This window comes from Dama dama, chromosome 29, assembly GCF_033118175.1.
Source record: "Dama dama isolate Ldn47 chromosome 29, ASM3311817v1, whole genome shotgun sequence".
Classification (NCBI taxonomy): Eukaryota; Metazoa; Chordata; class Mammalia; order Artiodactyla; family Cervidae; genus Dama; species Dama dama.
The window spans coordinates 10,000,001-10,009,059 of NC_083709.1; positions in this window are offsets into that span (position 1 = coordinate 10,000,001).

Below are 9,059 nucleotides of genomic sequence, written 5' to 3' on the forward strand. Positions count from 1 at the left end.
TTGGGAACCCAAAAAAGTAAAGTCTGACAGTGTTTCCACTGTTTCCCCATCTATTTCCTATGAAGTGATGGGACCAGATGCCATGATCTTAGTTTTCTGAATGTTGAGCTTTAAGCCAACTTTTTCACTCTCCTCTTTCACTTTTATCAAGAGATTCTTCAGTTCTTGTTCACTTTCTGCCATAAGGGTGGTGTCATCTACATAAGGGTGGCCTGAGATTATTGATATTTCTCCCAGCAATCTTGATTTCACCTTGTGCTTCTTCCAGCCCAGCATTTCTCATGATGTACTCTGCATATAAGTTAAATAAGCAGGGTGACAATATACAGCCTTGGCATACTCCTTTTCCTATTTGGAACCAGTCTGTTGGTCCATGTCCAGTTCTAACTGTTGCTTCCTGACCTGCATATAGGTTTCTCAAGGGGCAGGTCAGGCGGTCTGATATGCTCATCTCTTTCAGAATTTTCCACAGTTTATTGTGATCCATACAGTCAAAGGCTTTGGCATAGTCAATAAAGCAGAAATAGATATTTTTCTGGAACTCTCTTACATTTTTGATGATCCAGTGGATGTTGGCCATTTGATCTCTGGTTACTCTGCCTTTTCTAAATTCAGCTTGAGCATCTGGAAGTTCATGGTTCATGTACTGCTAAAGCCTGGCTTGGTGAATTTTGAGCATTACTTTACTAGTGTGTGAGATGAGTGCAATTATATGGTAGTTTGAGCTTTATTTGGCATTGCCTTTCTTCAGGATTGGAATGAAAATTGACCTTTTCCAGTCCTGTGGCTGCTGCTGAATTTTCCAAATTTCCTGGCATATTGAGTGCAGCACTTTCAGAGCATCATCTTTCAGGATTTAAAACAGTTCAATTGGAATTCCATCACCTCCACAAGCTTTGTTCATAGTGGTACTTCCTAAGGCCCACCTGACTTCACATTCCAGGATGTCTGGCTATAGGTGAGTGATGACACCATCGTGATTATTTGCGTCATGAAGATCTTTTTTGTACAGTTGTTCTGTGTATTCTTGCCACCTCTTCTTAATATCTTCTGCTTCTGTTAGGTCCATACCATTTCTGTCCTTTATTGAGCCCATCTTTGCATGAAATAGTCCCTTGGTATCTCTAATTTTCTTGAAGAGATCTCTAGTCTTTCCCATTCTGTTGTTTTCCTCTATTTCTTTGCATTGATTGCCAAGGAAGGCTTGCTTATCTCTCCTTACTGTTCTTTGGAACTCTGTATTCAAATGGGAATATCTTTCCTTTTCTCCTTTGCATTTCACTTCTCTTTTTTTCACAGCTGTTTCTAAGACCTCCTCAGACAACCATTTTGCTTTTTTGCATTTGTTTTCAGTGGGGATGGTTTTGATCCCTGTCTCCTGTACAATGTCACAAACCTCCGTCCATAGTTCATCAGGCACTCTGCCTATCAGATCTCATCCCTTAAATCTATTTCTCACTTCTACTGTATAATCATAAGGGATTTGATTTAGGTCATACCTGAATGGTCTAGTGGTTTTCCCTCCTTTCTTCAGTTTAAGTCTGAATTTGGCAATAAAGGGTTCATGATCTGAGCCACAGTCAGCCCCCAGTATTGTTTTTGCTGACAATATAGAGCTTCTCCATCTTTGGCTGCAAAGAATATAATCAATCTGTTTTCAGTGTTGACCATCTGGTGATGTCGATGTGTAGAGTCTTCTCTTGTGTTGTTGGAAGAGGGTGTTTGCTATGACCAGTGTGTTCTCTTGGCAAAACTCTATTAGCCTTTGCCCTGCTGCATTCTGTACTCCCAGGCCAAATTTCCCTGTTACTCCAGGTGTTTCTTGACTTCCTACTTTTGCATTCCAGTCCCCTATAGTGAAAAGGACATCTTTTTTGGGTATTAATTCTAAAAGGTCTTGTGGGTCTTCATAGAACCATTCAACTTCAGCTTCTTCAGCATTACCGTTTGGGGCATAGGCTTGGATTACCGTGATATTGAATGGTTTGCCTTGGAAACAAACAGAGATCATTCTGTCGTTTTTGAGATTGTATCCAAGTACTGCATTCCGGACTCTTTTGTTGACCATGATGGCCACTCCATTTCTTCTAAGGTATTGCGGCTCACAGTAGTAGATATGGATGAATTTATTTTTAAAGTTGAAAGCTAAGGAATAAGAAAAAAACAGAAGAGTATTTTATTCATATTTAACTGAGGGTCATTTGGTTTACAATATTGTATTAGTTTCAAGTGTACAACGTAGTGATTCAGGTTTTTTTTAATTTTACACCAAGTTATTATAAAATATTGAACATATTCCCTGTGCTGTACAATATATCCCTGTAGGTTATTTAGTTTCTATTATTCTGAATTTTTTTCCCATTTTTAATTTATTTATGTATTTTACTTTACAATATTGTATTGGTTTTGCCATACAATGACTTGAATCCTCCCTGGGTGTACATGTGTTCCCCATCCTGAATCCCCTTCCCACCTCCCTCCCCATCCTCCACCTCCCTCCCCATCCCATCCCTCTGGGTAATCCCAGTGCACCAGCCCTGAGCACCCTGTCTCATGCATCAAACCTGGACTGGCAACTCATTTCACATATGATAATTTACATGTTTCAATGCCATTCTCCCATATCATCCCACTCTTGCCCTCTCCCACAGAGTCCAAAAGACTGTTCAATACATCTCTCTTGCTGTCTCGCATACAGGGTGATCGTTACCATCTTTCTAAATTCCATATATATGCATTAGTATACTGTATTGGTGTTTTTCTTTCTGGCTTACTTCACTCTGCATAATAGGCTCCAGTTTCTTCCACCTCATTGGAACTGATTCAAATGTATTCTTTTTAATGACTGAGTAATATTCCATTGTGTATATGTACCACAGCTTTCTTAACCATTCATCTGCTGATGAACATCTAGGCTGCTTCCATGTCCTGGCTATTATAAACAGTGCTGCAATGGACATTAGGGTGCACGTGTCTCTTTCAATCCTGGTTCCCTCATTGTGTATGCCCATCAGTGCGATTGCTGGGTCACATGGCAGTCCTATTTCCAGTTTTTAAGATTTTTTGATGTGGACCATTTTTTTAAAGTCTTTATTGAAACTGATATCATGTTTTCCTACCCATTTTTTTTTAAACATGTGTTCTCCATTTATTGTTAGTGACACCCTATGATGCATCAAATCTTCATTAATCTGTGGATCTGTTTCTGGACGTTGTTTTCTGATCATCAGTCTATTGGTAAGCTTTCCTTTATGTAATGGCAGACACAGCTAGATAATTTTGCAGGAAAGACTCGATCTTTTTCTTCTGAGCTATTTCACCAAAACTTTAAAAAAGGCTTGTCACTCTTAGAATATTTTTTTTTTAATTTTGGAGGGAATTTTCTTTACAGACCAATTCAGTAAAATTTATATCTTTCAAATATTGAGTCATTCTCACAAACATTATGTCACTGTTAATTTATGCTATTTATTTAAAATCTTTTAGTTATGTTTTATCATAAACATAAAAGTTTTTATTGATAGATATATTTCCCCAAGGGCCTTATATAATAAGAATCTATTGTTTAAAAATTATGATCTAAATATTTTCTGTAGTGATGAGAAAATACAACTAATTTTCAGATCGAATATTGATTCTATAGTTAAAAATTCACAAAGACTATTTTATTAACACCCATAGTTTTAATTTTACCCTTTCACATGAGTCTTTTCTTTATCTGTCTTAAAAATCTGTAATTTATTGTTTTTGGATATCTTCCTCTGCTAGCAGCACCCTCCAGAGAATTATTACCTAGAGTTGGCAACTTTGGGCATCATTTTCCTTTACATAATTTTAAAGTGGATAACAGTGAACTTCTGTTTATTAATTTTGATCAAAAGATGTCAATTCAGTTTTAAGTCCTAATTAATTGTATGTCTGAACCTCCAACTGCAATTTCTCCAGCTTTCCATGCATCATTATTGACATAGAGGAAGATGGAGGAAACTTATTTGCAATAGTAAATCTTTGGGGAAAAAATCAAGCAAATAAATTGTAAACTTTTAACCATTAAATTGTGAAAGAAGATGTAACATTAAATGTAACTGTCAGTATTCTGGAAAGCATTTTCATTTCATCTTTTTAATCCACAAATTTGTTGTGCTAATGCTGCCATCTTTTGAGACAGACCTAACCATGCAAAGTAAATGCCCATGTATCTCATTAACAATAATCTTTGGTGCTTATTTAAATTTAGCTTAAATTTAAATAGTATATAGTGCAATTATTGCTGAAAGGATAAGTACCATAAGCAATGATTACCCTGAGAGATAATTGATGAATAAATTATAAAGGATTGAGGACTCTTTCCTGCCTTTTTTTTAGTGTAATGAAATCCCTTTGAAAAATATTGTCCAATTATGTTATTTCTTACTGAATCTCAAGAGAAATCAATAGACATTATAGCTGTTTAATGAATCAACATATTTTTCATTCTCCAATATGAAAAAAAAAAAAACCTGCACATAGATCTTAGCAAAAGAAGTGGGCAAATAAAGGCCCTGTTTTTCCTAGATTCTTAAATTACAGTTGATTGCATGTATTTGCTTTATTATTTCAAATAAACTTGTTAGAGTAACATATTAGCACACTGAGGTTAATCCTTAGATAGATGACATGCAGTAAAATGTTCACAATCTAAAAAATAATGATTTTTTAAAATTATTAACCTAATCATTAACCTATTCATTTATAAAATTGATTTATTTTTAAATTTACATTTTAAGGTATAATCAAGAATCTTCATTTATTTGGTCATCTATCCACAAATATTTAATGACTGTCTACTATGTAACAGAAACTGTTCTGCCAGCCTGACCAACCATTATAAAGATTTGTGCTATAAAAAATTTATTAGAAGAGTAAAAACAAGAAAATTAACTGTAAACAATGCTGTTACTAATACATATTTTTAATACAATTTAATAGATTTTTGTAATTAATTATTTCATTCTATCTTTGATGTTGAAGTCTTTAAAAATGTTTAATTAAGGAGTATATGATAAATTTATCTAATAAAATCACGATATGTGGAAAGCTGAATTGACAAAAATTGAGTATTATCTTTATGAGATAACTTGATAATTAACAAAAATAGCTATCTCATTTAAAATTATCCTTGTATAGAGTTTCTTTTGGTCATATTTGAGTTAAGTGGCACATGGTAATATAGATCTTATCCTATATCACATAAACTGCAATGCCCCTTTGATAAATACTCAACTTACACCTAATCGAAAGATAATTGTTGAAATGCAAAAGTCTATCTCTGGTGCAAATTATTACATAATTTATTTATTCCCTAACAGGATAATCAGAAACAAAACATATATACATACACAAAAAGAAGTTTCCACAGATGTATAAAGTTTTTAAGACATTAAGTTAAAAATAAAATAAATCTACTATACTCAGCAAAAAGCAAGTCAGTGATGACATTGAAGAGAAAGCTATCCATGGGAAAGACACTGTAAAGAATGTAACTCTGTGATGCCTGAGCACCAACATGTATTTCATGGTTCCACTTTTTTTATGGAAAATAAATCTAATGAGCTCAAAATGTATCCCTTGAAATATTTATTTGTATATAATGCTAATGAATACCTTATAAAATAAATAGCAAGAGCATCAGTTACTGTCAAGGTAAGTCTTCCAGCTAGACTTTAAGCCTGCATAGATATTTTAAAAAGTGGGTTTCCCAGGTGCCTCAACAGAAAAGAATCTGACTGCCAAGCAGGAGATGCGAGTTCAATCCTTGGGTCAGGAAGATCCCCTGGAGTCAGAAATGGCAACCCACCCCAGTATACTTGCTCAGAAAATTCTGTAGACAGAGAAGCCTGGCAGGTTACAGTCCATGGGGTCACAAAGAGTCAGACCCAACTCAGTGACTGAACAACAATCTCCTCTTTATTCTATGGAGATATGGGGAAAGTGCAGGAATGTAGTAAGTTTGCATTCCAGAAGACAGCCTTATCTCTGCTTCTTACTTAAAAAAAAAAATTGGATCAGTTTGTGCATAACGCCTTGTCACTGAAGGACGACTATTATGAGCTCAGATGCCTAATTCTGGATACTGGTCTGCTGTTTAGGAGAGTGCTGAGAAATGATGGTTACACAGAATCTGAAGATCTTGTAACCCACAGAAAGATTGAACCATCTGGTGGAGAAAAGTGTAGATAGAATAAAAAGCCACTTGATTCTGGGGAAACTTTGAAATGACTCCTAGGGCAATAGTCACAAAATCCTGCCTACTGATGGTTTTTGTAGATATTTTTAAGATGTTAGTGATCTAGATAATATGAAATAATGCTTCTATTAAAGTCAGTCTTTAAATTTTAGTGAAAATTTAATTTATCAGTTTTAAGAGTGCCATGAATCTCACAAGCCTTTATCATTTGTTCAGAAGTATACCTACAGATCCTACTGTTCCATCAGGGTCAAATATTATGCACTTACATGTCTTAAATAAAATTGAAGTTATTCAAGATTTTTAGAAAACAGATGATTAATTATGCATATAATGGAAATCCAGAAGTGGGTACAAGAGGATTGAGTCAAACTTCATTTTATGTTTTCTAGTTACACATAATGTTACCTCACTAGTATGAAAACATTATTATATGTTGGTACAGTCAAATACCTAGGGTAAGATATAAGCAAGTTAAAAGCTTTAAGAAAATGATGACTGTATTCCTAGGTTTGAGTGTGTATTCAAAAGGAGTATGGGGGGTTTCTCTGGTGGCCCAGTGGTTCAGAATCTGCCTGCCAAAGTAGGGGACACAGATTTGGACCCTGGGGCAGGAAGACTCCACATACCATGGGGCAACTAAGCCCGAGTGTCACAACTGCTGAAGCCCAGGAGTGGAGAGTCTATGCTCTGCAACAGATTAGCTACCACAATGAGAAGTTCACACACGGTGACTAGAGTGTAGCCCTGCTCTCTGTGGCTAGAGAAAGTTATGTGCACGGCAGTGAAGACCCGGCAGAGCCAAAATAAATAAACACATACTATATTTTTAAAAAGAGTTTGTGCATATCTGGTATTACTTGTACAAATGTTACTTAACAGAATTTCGTTTGTCACAGTAAGAGCCTGAATACCCCTTGTGAGCATATGGTGATTTAGGCTTGAAAGTTTAGCTAGGAACTGGGAGTAACTCTACCAAATACACAGCACAGAAACACACTCCTGCAACTAGGATTAATTTTTCTTTTCTTCTTCTTTTTTTTTTTTTTTAAGCTATGAGAAAGGAGGGAAGAATATACAGTGGAGAAAAGACAGTCTGTTCAACAAGCGGTGATGGAAAAATTGAACAGCTCTATGTAAAAGAGAGATTAGAACACTACCTCACGAAAATGAATTCAAAATGGTTAAAGACCTAAATGTAAGACTAGAAACCATAAACTTCCTAGATAAGAACAGGCTAACCACACTTTGACATGTCACAGGACTATATTTGGGATCTGTCTCTGAAAGCAAAAGCAATAAGAGAAAGAGGGAAAGGGGGATTCAGTTGAGTTCAGTTGTGTCCGACTCACTGCGACCCCATGGACTGCCGCATGCCAAGCCTCCCTGTCTATCACCAGCTCCTGGAGTTTACCGAAACTCTTGTCCATTGAGTCAATGATGCCATTCAACCATCTCATCCTCTGTCATCCCCTTCTCCTCCTACCTTCGATCTTTCCCAGAATCAGGGTCTTTTCAAATGAGTCAGCTCTTCTCTTTAGGATGGCCAATGTATTGGAGTTTCAGCTTTGGCATCATTCCTTCCAATGGATATTCGGGATTGATTTCCTTTAGGACAGACTGGGTGGATCTCTTTGCAGTCCAAGGGACTTTCAAAACTTTTTGCTAACATCACAGTTCAAAAGCATCAATTCTTCAGGGCTCAGCTTTCTTTATAGTCCAATTCTCACATCCATTCACAACTACTGGAAAAACCACAGCCTTGACGAGACAGACCTTTGTAGGCAAAGTAATGTCTCTGCTTTTTAATATGCTTGTCTAGGTTGGTCATAACTTTCCTTCCAAGGAGTAAGAATCTTTTAATTTCATAGCTGCAGTCACCATCTGCAGTGATTTGGGAACCAAAAAAAAAAAATAAAGTCTGCCAATGTTTCCACTATTTCCCCATCTATCTGCCATGAAGTGATGGGACTGGATGTCATGATCTTAGTTGTCTGAATGTTGAGCTTTAAGCCAACATTTTCCCTTTCCTATCTCACTTTCAACAAGAGGTTCTTTAGTTCTTCAAATTCTGCCATAGAGGTGGAATCATCTGCATATTTGAGGTTATTGATATTTCTCCCAGCAATCTTGATTCCAGCTTGTGTTTCCTCCAGCCCAGCGTTTCTCATGAAGTACTCTGCATATAAGTTAAATAAGCAGGGTGACAGTATATACCCTGACATACTGCTTTTCCTATATAAAACCAGTCATTGTTCCCTGTCCAGTTCTAATGGTTGCTTCCTGACCTGTATACAGGTTTCTCAAGAGGCAGGTCAGGTGGTCTAATATTCCAATCTCTTCCACAATTTTCCAAAATTTGTTGTGATCCACATAGTCAAAGGCTTTGGCATAGTCAATAAAGCAGAAATAGATGCTTTTCTGGAACTCTTTTGCTTTTTTGATGTTCCAGCAGATGTTGGCAATTTGATCTCTGGTTCCTCTGCCTTTTCTAAATCCATCTTGAGCATCTGAAAGTTCATGGTTCATGTATTGTTGAATCCTTGCTTGTAGAATTTTGAGCATTACTTTACTAGCGTGTGAGATGAGTTCAATTGTGCAGTAGTTTGAACATTCTTTGGCATTTCCTTTCTTAGGGGTTGGAATGAAAAGTGACCTTTTCCAGTCCTGTGGCCACTGGTGAGTTTTCCAAATTTGCTGGCATATTGAGTACAGCACTTTCATAGCATCATCTTTCAGGATTTGAAATAACTCAACTGGAATCCATCACCTCCACTAGCTTTGTTTGTAGTGATGCTTCCTCAGGCCCACTTCATGTCGCATTCCAGGATGT